Here is a 14,644-nt window from a genome sequence, read left to right as displayed (position 1 = left end):
ACACATGTGCTCCATAACTGACGCTGACATGTCCTTGCTTGACACCCTGCCTCCGTACCTATGGGCCAAAAATGACTCTGATGTGGGGCGAATGATGATTGATCCTATTCACATAACTGTACGACAGGACGCTATGCTCCCGAAACTTCCGCAATATCGGATATCGCCAGAGGGTGAGAAGGCACTGGTAGCGATCATTCAGTCTCTGGTAGATGCAGGAGTGGTTGAAGAGGTGGTTAGCAACGTCTGCAACAGCCCAATCCTACCTATTGTTAAGAAGCAAGGTGAAGGAGATGAGAAAGCGTACCGCTCCATCATCGACTTACGAGAGATTAACAAAGTGGTTGTACCCCAATATCCTGTAGTCTCTGATATCACCACCATTTTGACCCTCATCCCGTCCACCGCCACCACCTTCACTGTTATCGACCTTAAGAACGCGTTTTTCTCTATCCCCATCCATCCAGACAGCCGTTATCTCTTCGGCTTCACTTTAAAATCCCGCTCGTACCGATTTTGTAGAGCTCCCCAGGGGTACACTGAAAGTCCCAGCATTTACAGCCAGGCCCTCAAAAGGCAGCTAGATGCCTTTCAGCTACCAGATGGAGTGGTGTTGATCCAATATGTTGACGATATCCTTTTGGCGGCCGACACCACCCCGCTTGCCACGACAGCCACTGTCCAACTCCTACACTTTCTTGCAGAAAATGGCCATAAAGTCTCCAAAAAGAAGTTACAGTTCTGCCAGCCACAAGTGACTTACCTAGGCCATCTTCTGTCCAAAGAAGGGAGGAAACTTACACCCGACCGAATCCAAACCATTCTAGACACCCCCGTCCCAAAAACACAAAAACAGGTCCGCTCTTTGGTTGGCCTAACCTCTTTTTGCAGACAGTGGTTGCCTAATTACAGCCTCATTGTGAAGCCATTACTCGCCCTGCTGACCAAAGATGTCCCCTCCCCGCTTCCTTGGACCACTGAGTGTCAAGCCTCCTTTAAGGAATTACGAGATGCACTCTGCTCAGCACCCGTCCTCGGAACCCCGGATTACTCCAAACCCTTCTCCCTCTTCACCCACGAAAGGGAGGGGTGTGCATTGTCTGTCCTAACGCAATCAATTGGTCCTAAGCAACGCCCTTGTGCCTACTTCTCCGCCACTCTTGATCCTGTAGCCAGAGCTTTGCCTGCCTGCCTTCGAGCAGTAGCTGCCGCTGCTGTCTCTATCCGTCAGAGCGAGGGAATCGTACTTTCCAACTCCCTCACAGTACTAGTACCCCATGCAGTCGACACCCTTTTGAACCAGACAAAGACCCAACACCTGACTAGCGCACGACTGACAGGGTACGAGTTGACTCTGCTTGCACCCCACATCACACTAAAGAGATGCGCGACTTTGAATCCTGCCACATTGTTACCCCTGCCTGAAAATGACCCCGACGTGCCTCCCATACACGACTGTGTGACCCTCACAGACGAACAGACTAGGAGTAGGGTTGACCTCCGAGACACTGCTTTTCCTGACCCCGATGGAGAGCTATGGGTAGACGGCTCATGCATCAAACTCCCAGATGGCACCACTTCAGCTGCCTATGCAGTAACGACAGCCCGAACAGTAGTTGAGACAGCCTGCATCACACAACGATCTGCCCAGGCAGCAGAACTGATAGCCCTCACCCGAGCATGCATCATAGCCGCAGGGACCACCGCGAACGTATATACGGACAGCCAGTATGCCTTCGGAGTGGTCCACCATTTTGGGCTCCTGTGGAGGGAGAGGGGATTCCTGACGTCCCACGGCACCCCAATCCTCCACGGAGATCTAGTTTCCGCTCTGATTGAAGCAGTTCTCCTCCCCAAACGATTAGCGGTGATCAAATGTCAGGCACACAAAAGGGTAACAGACTTAGTCGGACAAGGGAATGCATTGGCCGACATCACTGCACGAACCACAGCTGAGAATAGGACAATGACACGCATGTATGTGACCAGGTCACAAGCAGAGAGATGGACTGACGCAAGGGAAATGATCAGAGACATCCAGTCGGCCAGCACCCCTCACGAACTGACTAAATGGGCAGGGGTGGGTTTGAAGGACGAAGAGGGCTGCTGGCGAACAAAAGATGCAAACAGATGGTTGTTACCCGACTCCTACCTGATCCCCATACTGACAATGGCACACTCCCCCGCACACATAGGATCTGCACCCATGATCGAACTCATTTCCAAAGTCTGGCACAACGACAAAATCCCTGACTCAGCCAGACGCCTAGTTCAGCAGTGCCTCATCTGTCTGCAACACAACCCCGGGAAAGGAACTGTGGTACCCCGGGGAGGGTTTGGGACCCCCAATCACCCCTTTGAGGTCCTTCAGATGGACTACATCCAACTAGAGAGATGCCAAAACCTGAAGTATGTACTAGTCATCGTATGTGCCTTCAGCAAATGGGTAGAGGCCTATCCAACCCGTGACAACACTGCCATGACTACTGCCAAAGTACTACTGAAGGAATTCTTCCCTCGCTATGGCCTCTGTCGAATTTTATGGAGCGACAATGGCCCCCACTTCATAGCTGAAGTCATCCAACTAATCCTAAAGGGGTTGGGGGTGAAGCAAAGGTTCCATGCGGTCTTCCACCCCCAATCCGCCGGTCTAGTGGAACGCCATAATGCCACACTGAAGCTGAAATTGTCGAAAATAGTGGCCACCACTGGACTTAACTGGCCGGATGCCCTCCCACTGGCCTTGTTATCGATGCGCTCCACTCCCACCAAGCATCATTTGACCCCCTACGAGGTTGTATTTGGGCGACCAATGAACCTCTGGACCGCTCCCAAACCGACCTCCATTCATGACGTCCCGGACGTCCTACTGTCTGATTATTTGTGCAAGATAACTAAAACGTTGTCTGTCATTCATCAACAGGTGCAGCAGGCCATCCCCGATGCTTCCAGGGGCCCCGGCCATGACATCCAACCGGGAGATTTCGTGTTGATACGAAATTTCCAGCGGACCAAGAGTCTGGAACCTCGGTGGACGGGCCCCTGGCAAGTGCTGATCACCACCCGAACGGCACTCCGAGTGGAGGGGAAGAAGCACTGGCTGCACGCGCATCATTGCCGGAAGGTCTCTGCAAACCTGGCCACGACAGAAAACGTCAGCGCCCAAGAAGAGCTCCTGAGCAAAGACCGACCGATATTGGACTGTTATCCCGATACTGAGGCACTCGAACTTGCAAAATTCTCTGATCCCACTGTGCCATCCAGAGAAGGGTATTTCCTGCGTCGAAAGGAGGGAGTTTCGGCTAAGTAGGCCACGGACTAAGTTAAATCTCAGAACGGTGACCTAAACACAATCAAGGGTTACCGGGAGAGAAGCTAAACGAAGTCTGTGGTTCTGCCCACTACCGAGCCCCTTGAAGGTGATGGAAGCGCCAGATAAGAAGATGATGGAAGCGCCAGATAAGAAGATGATGGAAGCAACAGGAAATACCCAGTATAGAAATCCAAAGACTGACAACCTGCACAACTCAAAGACAATCGCACTCTTCATTGTCTTCCTCTTCTGCCTCCTCCTCATGACCGCCTTCTGGATTCTGGAGGAAAGCACACCGGCTCATGAGGCATTGCTACCTACTGCACAGCCAACACCCCTGAAAGAGCATCACCTAATCTCTCTGTCGCCTCAGCTCCGAGAAAGGCGCAGGGAATTCTGGAACAATTCCTTCGTGCAACTGTTGCACCAACACAACCTTGCTGCAAATGCTACAAATTGCTGGATCTGCGGGTTGCTCCCGCATGCCACAGGACACTCCATCCCCTTCATCCCTTCTCCTTTCTCAGTTCACGGCTCCTGCCTCGCCTGGTTGATCCTCATGCAAGAGAGCCACAAGGACAACGCCACCTCCAGCCGGACAGTGTCACACTTCTACTCTGGGTTCTGGCTGAACAGAACCGGAAAGACCCCTGCTGCCCTGTGTCCTGCGCTCGCAGGCGCCACCTTCCTCAAAGACATTCCAGCCAAAGAACGAGTCGAAGTACAGGTACTCCACAATCCAGCCAGAACCACCTTCTCTCATCTGCAAAAACAAACTACCGCCACCCTGACTGTGGCTCTGTCCGTTATCAATGTCACCGGTCTTGTGTGCCTAGAAGGCCAGGGAACGCAACTGGTGGGTCACAGCTCCTGCCGAATCACCAGAACATTGGACTCAGTTGACCCCCCTTCTTTTGTCGCCTCTCCAAACATGTACTTTGTGTGTGGCACCAAAGCTTACACCTGGCTCCCGAGAGGTTGGAAAGGTACCTGCTACATTGCCTTCATCCTTCCACCCACATATGTAGCCCCTGCCAACCACCACCGGCAGAGGCGTGCAGATGACATAGAACAAGCCGACTCCACTGGAGCTCAGTTCCTAGATGCAGCAAAGGGACTTGTTCCCCTGTGGGGCCCAATGGCAAACAGCCGTGCTATCCGACACCTGACCCAGGCAGTGGAAACAACGATCAACATCACGGCTGGCATCCTCGCCAACAACACCGCGGAGCTTCAGGCGGTCCGCCTTGTGACCCTCCAAAATCGTCTTGTCCTGGACGTGGTCCTAGCCGACCGAGGAGGAGCATGCCGCATCATCGGATCTAGCTGCTGCACCTACGTGCCAGATAACTCGCCTTCAGTCTACAAAGCCATTGAGCACCTCCACAGACTTTCCTCGGAGGTTCACCAAGAACAAGAAGGATGGTCGCTCGGGAGCTGGTTTTGGGACACTTTGAAGAATTGGGGCTGGAAGTTGTTTTCCTTCGTGCTGATACCTGTTGTGATGATATGTGGGTGTTGCTTAGGTATCCAATGTCTGCCCCCTTTGTGCGGCCTTGTTTCTAACTGTATGTGCCCAAAGACTTTGGACTTCCGAAATGAGCACATGAGCCCCCTCTATGAAGTAGAAATACGTGGCCTTATGGGGATAGATCCAAACTGACAAGTTGGCGAGACATGTTAAAAGGGAGGACTGTGGAATTTTAGTTTGCGATCTGAACATCATCTGCGCCAGCTTGTCACCTATGTACTACGTGCACGGCAGCCATTTTAGATATCATGGTCTCCCTGTCCACGATCGATCGCCAGCGCGCCCCTCTGACCCAGCAAGCATCCTCCGCGCACCCTGGCTCCCCCTCCCTCCCCCTCATGAGCATGACCCTTCTGCATGACCCTGTCCTTGGGAGTCACGCCAGCGCCTGACCAACACCTCCTCTCCTCCCATGAATGACCCTCTGTTGATAAACCTTCCCACCGCGCTCGACTGTCCACGCGGCATGAATACCACTCCTTTGATGACCCCTTCCCCCGTGTCCAGCTGTCCACACAGGTCCGAGGCCATCGCCTAAGCCGGCAGATATCATTTACTGCCCCTTATTGTATGAGGTCGCTCTCCTTCAAAGGACCCTCTATTGATCCAGGCCTCCCCACCCCCTGTGACATGATCAGGCGCACACATCCTAAGACTCGATGGAACACTCAGCTGCATGATGACCCCCTCCTCTTATCAGCTGGTTGAGGACCTCTATTGTGGAGGTATCTGGGGGTGGGATTGACACGAGGATTACGGGGATGTCTTTTCCTTTATGCCACAATGTTCTGATTGTAATAAAGAAAGGTCACATGCCATAAACCAGTGTATAAGAGGCCAGGCCTCCGAGAGGCTGTTAGAGCACCTCGAGACGATACCTTGTTGTCTGATCTGATGTGTTCTGCTCCGTCGGAATAAAACTTCTGTTTCCTGCCTTCTGGTCTCCGGCGCCTGCCTCATTGCTTGGTAAATTTGAATGGTACAAGGGCGGTTAGCGCCGGGCAAATCTCGAGAAAGGTCCTAGCCCTACCTTTTTCCACATCCCGCCAAAGCGCCGACCATTCATTATCGGTGACATCCCTTCCCACCATCTCCTCCCACTGTGCCATATAGCGTGGCCTAGGCGACATTTCCGATTTAAGCAACAATTGATAGAGGAAGGAGATAACGCCCTTCATGGCAGACGTCCGCAGCAAAAAGGCTTCGAACGGCGTGGGAGGTCTCGTGGCAGCCTCCAGTATCCCCGGCGATGTGGCCCAGTGCAACAACTGTACATGCCGGTACCGATCGGATTGCGGCACCTGATAGTCCCGCACACAATTAGCAAAATTAAGGGGGTCTGGTCCATGAAACAGGTGGGTCAATGCCCTACAGCCACCCTCCCTCCAGGCATCAAAAGCCCCCTCTCTAAGCGCTGGTGGAAAGGCCGGATTGAAATGTAAGGGTGTAAATGGAGAGGGGAATGTTGTCCACCGCTCATCCGCGGCCAAGGTATCCCAGACCTTCAGTGTGGTACCCGTGGGGGTACTGATATAAGCGTTCAAGGGACGGTCCCTCTTCGGCTTCCAGGCCAGGTCCCATATCGACCGGCCAGCCACACTCCGGTCCATGTGCAGCCAATGTTTTTCTGATAGTTGCTGCGACCATTCCACCAGAACCCTCAATTGGGCCGCCTTGTAGTAAAGTTGCAGATCCGGAAGCCCCCCCCCCCGCCCTCCAATCTAGGCCGGCGTAGAACTGCAAAGGATAGACGAGCTCGGCCCCCCTGCCAAATAAATCGCAGTATCTGTGTCTTGAGTTGCCGAAAGTAATTGCTGTCTAGCGGAATGGGCAAAGCCTGGAATAAGTACAGATATTTAGGAAGAAGAACCATCTTAATTGCATGTATCCTGCCCAACCATGACAGGAATTTGGGTTTCCATCTCTCCAATTCAGCTCGAGTCTTCGCCAGAAGGGGTGGGAAGTTGGCCGAGAACAATTTGCACACCGTCGGGGTCAAGTGGACTCCCAGGTAAACAATTGAACCAGTGGCCCAGGCTAGAGGTGTCAATGTCCGTACGTGGTCCACTTCCGCCTGCGAGAGAGTCAAATTCAAAATATACGATTTGCTATAGTTCACCTTGAAGCCCGCCACTTCTTCATATTCTAGCAGGAGCTCCCTAACGCAAGGCAATGAATGTTCCGGGTCCGCTACAGAAAACAAGATGTCGTCCGCGAATAGCGTGATCATATGTTGCTCTCCCGTGAACGGTAAGCCTCGAACCCCCTCATGTTCTCTCACCGCCATCGCTAGAGGTTCAATGCTGAGCGCGAACAGCAAGGGAGAGAGGGGGCAGCCCTGCCTGGTGCCCCTCGAGTGCGGGAAAAACGCCGACATCTGGCCATTCACCACCACTCTCGATCTGGGATTGCAAAAATTCGCCCTCACCATGGTGATAAAGTTTTCCGAGAACCCAAAGGCCGATAGCGTGTTAAACAGGAAGCCCCAGTCCACCCGGTCAAAGGCCTTTTCCGCGTCTAGACCCACAAGCACTGCCGGGATGCGGAACCTGTCCGCCTTTTCAATTAAATGAACCACTCTGCGAGTGTTATCGTGGGTCTGGCGCCCTTTGATAAATCCGGATTGATCAGGATGTATGATCGCTGGCATCAGATCTTGTAATCGGCGCGCCAGGATTGCTGAATACAATTTAGCGTCAATATTGAGTAATGCTATGGGGCGGAAGGATGCACAGTGCGCAAGATCCTTCCCCGGCTTCGGCAGGACCGTGATCACCGCCTCCGCCAGTGACCCCGCAGAAGAACCGGACAGTGCCATATCGTTAAAAAGAGACACTAGGAAGTCACATATCTCGGTAGCGTACGATTTATGAAAAACAGCGGTATAACCATCCGGCCCCGGTGCCTTGTGTAACTTCAAATTTTTAATGACTTCAAGGACCTCCTCCCTAGAGATTGGCGCCTCCAGGAACTCATTCCACTCTTTAGATATCTGGGGTACGGGTAGGCGTCGCAAATACTCCTTTTGGGCTTCCGTTCCAAGACTATCCCCCGTGTAAAGGTCAGCATAGTAGTGGCCAAAAATGTCCGCCTTCGTTTCATCCCGATGCTGCAGTACACCCGCTGCATCTCTAATGCCTCCTATATATTCTCGTTCCCTCCTATCGCGTAATTGACGCGCCAGATGTCTGCCCACCTTGTTCCCACAGGAATAGGATTGTCGCCCCAGTCTCAAGAGCGTGAGTTCGGCCCTGTTGGTGTAGTGAGCCCTCAACTTCCCCCTCACCGCTGTCAATGGACGGAGGGTCACTCTCGAGGGGTTGAGCTTGTGGTCCCGCTCGAGGTCAACCACCTCAGCCTCTAAGGCCTCGCGGTCCTTCCGTCGCAGTCTGTTGAGTTGCGCATTGAGGCCTAGACACGTGCCCCTGATTGAGGCCTTAAAGGCGTCCCACGTGTTCGAGAACGAGGTATCCGACGGGGGATTAAGCTCAAAGAATTCCTTAATGGCAAGCCGCAACGATTTATTGGAGGTATCGTCCCTGATCACCGATGCCGGGAAGTACCACTTCTGCTGTCCTGCACCGGACGGCGACCAACGGAGGCTAAGCACCAGCAAGCTGTGATCCGAAACGGATATTGGAAGGATGGCGGCATCCACGACATCTCCGCGCAGTGCTTGGCCGCGTAAAATGTGTTCTAAACGGGAGTAGCAATAGTGTACATGGGAGAAAAATGTGTAGTCCTTTGAGGTAGGATGAAAAAAGCGCCACCCATCAATCAGCCCCAGCTCCCCCACCACCTGCTGCGATGAAGTAGAGAACACTCCCGTGCCTGCCCTGTGACCTCCCGAGCTGTCCATCTCCTTATCCCACACCAAATTAAAATCCCCCAATAGAAACAGGTTCCCCTCCGCAAAATCCCCAACTTTTTGCAACAAGCTTTGTAAATATTTATTTTGACCAGAGTTGGGGAGATATACTACCACAAAGGTGCACAGCCGCCCCTGAACGAGCCCCTTTACCATCAACCATCGGCCATCCTTATCATTGCGCACCTCTACAGGTTGGAAATGGAGTGCAGCGCGGAAAATGAGGGCCACCCCTCTATGTTTCGTGGCAGCAGAGGATCTACATATAATGGGATATGCCCTATGCCGCAGGCGCAACTCATCCTTCCGTGCCAAATGAGTTTCTTGTAACCCCACTATGTCCAGCTGGTGGTCAACCACATACTTCCATACCTTCTGCCTCTTTTGCGGTGAGTTCATACCCTTGACATTCCAAGTCCCTATGCTAACCGGCATAATACAATAGAACCCCGGGACTCTCAGCAGTCATCTCATGAGTTCCCTCCCCCGCACTCGGGAGCCCTCTAGTCGGAGGTAATGTCAGTGGGCCAGCCATGTCTCTCCCTATGTATCCCCCAGCCCTCCACCAGCCTGTAACAGTCTTGACAACAACTCCTCCCAGACCACACCCACCCAGAGCATTCACACACAACATCATCCAACCATTCAACAGACCCCCCTCGTCACCACCACAGAGCCCCCCCACACCCTTCACCCCAGACCCCCCAACTCCCGACCCCCCCGTAAAGGAAGAAACAACAGGAAGAAGAAACTCAAAACACTAAAGTTGAAGATAATACTCATCAGTTCCAGTAGTCCAAAGTTTGTGAAGGACCCTCCAGACTGGAAATGGGGTAAGGGGGCCAACTTGGTGACCCCCACGGCCACGGTCCGGGGTGTCTCCTCAAAAAGTACATCCATACCCCCAGACCGAAGGGTCGACGCTCCTCCAGCGCCGATCCGCCTTTAGGTCAGGTGTCATGCCGCTCCGGAGCTTTGTTGGGAATCCGCCAAAGTTGCAGAGGCCACCGAAGCCACCGCATTACCCCTTTCCTGCAAGCTAGTATTGCGATCCGGCAGCCGCCAGTCCGGAGATGCGCCTACTCTGTGCCAGGAGGAAGAGCGATGGCGCCTCCGAGATGGGGATGTACTCGCTCCCTGAGAGGGCATGACGTCGTTCAAACCCAAGAGGTCCTTCGCCACTTGGAGAGAGCAAATCTGTGCCAGCCGATTCTGCCATCGGAAGATGATCCGGAAGGGGTGACCCCAGGAGTAGGCGATGTTGCGTTCCCGCAGGAAGGAAGTCACTGGACGGAACTCCCTTCTCTTCTGGAGCGTAGAGGCTGCCAAGTCCTGGTAAAGCTGAGGACGGTGGTCCCTGAATTGCAGTGATGTGATGGCTCTGGCTTTACGGAGGATGCGTTCTTTCACTTGGAAATCACGCACACAGACGAGGATGTCAGGAGGGGGCCCCCCTCCTCGCCTGGGCAACCCCACTCTATGTACTCTGTCCATCTTAATTTCCCGCACATCCTCCTTGTCCAAAATCTGCAAAAACAACTCCTGAACATAGCCACGCAGGTCGCCCGCCTCACCATCCCACGGCACTGCTCGGATGCGGATGTTGTTCCTTCGGGACCGGTTTTCCAGGTCCTCCTCGTGGGTCTGCAAATACAAGTTCTGTTCTGTGAGACGGATGATATCCTGCTGCAGTAGGTGTACATCATTAGCCACACTCAAATCATGGTCCTCTAGGGTCGCCACCCTCTCGCCAATTCCATCCACATCTCTCCGTACTTCCCGGAGGTCCGACGCCAATTGTGCGCGGAGCTCAGAAATATCTTCCTTGATGGAGGCAAAAAGCTCAGACATAAAAGCCTTGGTTACAGGTGCCTCATCGTCCGACTACTTCGACGAGCCACTGGCCCCTGGGGATGCTGGTTGCTGGGAGGACTTAGATGCTCCATCCTTCCCTGGACGCCCCTTGCGTAGCGTATTGGACATCGTGGCGGGCAGGACTCAGTCCGGGTGACCTTCACTCCCCAAACACTCAAGGGCAGGCTGCTATGGGATCACCGGGTCCGCAGACAGGGCAACGTCCCCCACTGATCAGTCCAAACGATCTCCTCCTCTCTATCCAGGAAGCCCTCAAAGCTTCCCCGCTCGCCGAATCTCCAGGTGGCAGGTCTTTAGCGAGTATTCCGCACCAAAAGGTCAAGGAGAGTCCATCCCCCAATAACCGCGCCCAGGAAGGTAGAGCGTGGAAAGACAATGCAGCCTCCTCCAACCCAGGCACAGGCGATAGCCAACCAGTCACACCAGGGGAGGCCAGACAAAATGGCCCCGCGACGTTCCCTGCCGGAGTGCGCTCATAGAGCAATCGATGCAAGGTTCCAGCGACAGCAGCTTACTCCACCTCCGACCCAAAGTCGGGGTCCGCGTTCTCAATGTCCCTTCGCCGCACCCTCCAGGTCGCAATCTGCACTCCGAGGCGTTTCCGGTCCGCTCACGCGGCCCACATGGTAGTGCAGGCGTCCAGCCTCCACGTGCCTTTATGCTTCCCAATGGCCGGCGCAAGTAGCACCACGTTGATCTGCAGGCTTAGACCGGGCGGTCAAGGTTACCGCAGCTATCACTCAGGCTGCGTCCACGATGCGGGCAAATCAGCGCTCGGCTCAGCCCATCCGCCGGGCCCTCTCCGCCGGCACCGGCTCCTCACGCCTCCTCCTGTGACCAGTGCGGAGCCCCCACCAGTCGGTCCGACTCACCCCAGCGGTCCTCGGCGTGCGCAGCCTCCGCGAGCACCCAGGCGCCTCCGGCCGCCCCCTCGGGTGATCACCGCGGTGTTTCTCTGCTCCGTCGCCTCTGGGTCCCTCTCCACACCTCAGGCCAGCACCACCGACCTCCCCCGGAGTACACCGGTGCCCAGATCTGTCACCTCACCGGTAAGGCGCGCTCCTCCTCCCTCGTCCGGCGCAGGGGAGATCGTAGGCGGGCCCCTCCTCCTCAACAGCGGGCGCCGCAATCTTCTGAGCCGGTCTCTGAACCACGCGAGGCCGGTGCTTCTAGGCCTCAAAGCGCAGCTGCGCCTGCGGCCGCTGCAAATGCCGCTCCGCTCCACCGACGGTACCGGACCACTCGGCTATGTACCGGTGACCTCCGCCGCACTTTTGGAGCCAGTCCGCTCGCCCAGGACCTTGCTATTAGAAGCTATGTTGGATCGGCGCCGGAGCGGCTCGGAGAAGCGGCCTACTCCGACGCCATCTTCTATATTCAAATTTTATCATGGTCATGTGATGTGTTATCTTTTGAGTGTGGGACTCAACTGTTAATGTCAAAATATTAGTTCAGTTGTTCATAATATTTGGGATTTATCCATTTTCATCATAGTATTAATATGTTGATAATTACAACAATTATGCGTGCATATATTTAGGAAAAAAATAATTTTCATTTGTATATGCAAGGATTTATCCGGTAATATTGTATACAAGTAATGAATATATTTATCAATGTTTTTTATATATGAACCACACTATGCATTTATGCAGGTATGAATCTATAACAACTGACTTATAAAATATGCAAAAAATATACATATACATATACGTGCTCTGTTGAGTATATCATCTATGTTCATGACCATGTGACACATGAGGTCACTGTTTGGGGCGTGTTTTTTCACAAACACATACTAAAAGCAATGAAATTTTAAAGGATTGACAGCGTGATCAAGGGCTCGTGGAGCCTGAAACGCATAGCTGTTTCTGTGTGCTAAATAAATCTTTGCACCTGATCCTGTGGTCCGTCTCCTCTCTCGCTGGTGTGGCTGTACTTCTTGCCGGAGGTGCTGCGGAGCTATTCTGTGAATATACATAGCTTCTAATAGCAAGGTCCTGGGCGAGCAGACTGGCTCCAAAAGTGCGGCGGAGGTCACCGGTACATAGCCAAGTGGTCCGGTACCGTCGGTGGAGCGGAGCGGCATTTGCAGCGGCCGCAGGCGCAGCTGCGCTTTGAGACCTAGAAGCACCGGCCTCGCGTGGTTCAGAGACCGGCTCAGAAGATTGCGGCACCCGCTGTTGAGGAGGAGGGGCCCGCCTACGATCTCCCCTGCGCCGGACGAGGGAGGAGGAGCGCGCCTTACCGGTGAGGTGACAGATCTGGGTACCGGTGTACTCCCTCAGAGATGTCTAAAGGTTAGGTACATTGGGTTGAACAACTTACCATATGCATACATGTAATCTGCATAATTTAATGCCCTGAACGCATTAGGGGATACACCCCCTCATAATACCTGAGACGCCTGTAAATATGTAAAGTACATTTTCTGGTATCAAAATTGTAATTACTGTTAATATGTGTCAGTCTTATAACATATTTTGTCAAATGTCAAACTTTGTTTTATATTTTTTTTGCACTGAGCACTTTTATTTATCGCTAGATTTAAACAATGGTAGGAACCTTGTATATACACACTACAAGATGGCCGCGACTAAATTGATTTGATGCCATCGTTGATGTCTATGACTCCTAAAAGGGCGGACTGTTTAAAATGGCGAAAATGTTTGATCACTGACGACACTGACGAAGCCTTGTGCGAAACGCGTCTGTCGGGGGTGCTGGGGGGTTTGGAAATAAAATAACTTAAGAAACTACGACATTGGAGTGCTGGCCGTTTTTTTCTGGAACCGAATTCTGGGAACCTGTAACGATACGAAAGCGCCTCACCAGCGCTGGTTTCAAGCACCCGGGACGCTGTGGAGCGGCGGCGGTGACGGCGCTGTGAAGGAATTAATTTTGGCCGCCTGCCCCGAGGATATGGATATGCAATGAAGTCGGAGTGTTGAACAAAAACCTCTGCGCGATCAGCAAGGAAAGGACGTCTGGAGAGCCTCTGTTCCCCGCGGACCGAGCGAGGATCTCTGAAGTACACCGGCGGCTGTGGGTGCGCGACGGAGTTCACCGAGGTCTGCGGTGAGTGACGGCGGCGTTTCTTAGTCAGTCTCTAACACGCTAAACTAGCTATCCTCTGTCCCGTACTGTGTCGCACTGTGTTTCCAAACCCTCTGAAAGAAAGCGTGGGATGCCACCGCCCCCGAACTGTTATATTAAAGAGACTGCACATTTCTGTCACCATGGCAACTATGGGAGATCTAACGGGAGAGAGGGAGGCTGCTGCAAATGTTATGTTCATGTCGGTGAAAGACAAACCATCAAAGGGAAAAGGCACGGCTCCACCGACTGAGGAAACCACCAATCTGAAAAGTCTGTTTCTGAAGCTAGAGCGGCTCCAGGAACGAGAAGTGAGGAAATGGTGGGAGGCAACCTCCCTTGAAAAATATCTAGAGTGCAACAGGGTTCCCGAGGCCTGCGCATTTACACGATCCCCTCATATGAAAACCCGGACCCTGCTCTTTTAAAAGATTGGGCAGAATATACAGCAGAGTCCTCCAAGGGGATGGTCAGGTTGCTTGTGAAATACGCGTGGAGCGACCATGAGAAATGTTTGAAAGATATAACTGACCTCGAAGCCGAGATTGCCAAGGATAAAGACACCAAAACCTGTGAAGAACTCCGCAATGCGATGGGTAAAAGGATCAAAGACTATGAAATAGGAATACGTAAAAGGAAGCAAACGAAATTCCAGAGGGATGAGCAAGACTACTCATCTGGTAGAATTCTTACCTTTGCACGGAAATTTGACGCCACACGCAAGAGATTAGCTCAGGGGGCCATACAGACAACAGATATGGACACTGAGGAGTCAGAAGTAGAAACCTCAGATGGAGAACAAAACTTAGCCCCGGGAACAAAGGAAAAAGAAACAGGGGAACCTTTATTCGACGAGTATCAGGTGATGAAGGAAACCGGCCAGAGACCGCAATTAAGAAACCATCCCCCTCAACAAAATCAAAGAGGAGGACGAGGCGGGGGAAGAGGCACAAGGGGAGGT

Source organism: Lissotriton vulgaris, chromosome 9, assembly GCF_964263255.1.
Source record: "Lissotriton vulgaris chromosome 9, aLisVul1.2, whole genome shotgun sequence".
Lineage (NCBI taxonomy): Eukaryota > Metazoa > Chordata > Amphibia > Caudata > Salamandridae > Lissotriton > Lissotriton vulgaris.
Note: the sequence above shows the minus strand (reverse complement) of the source record.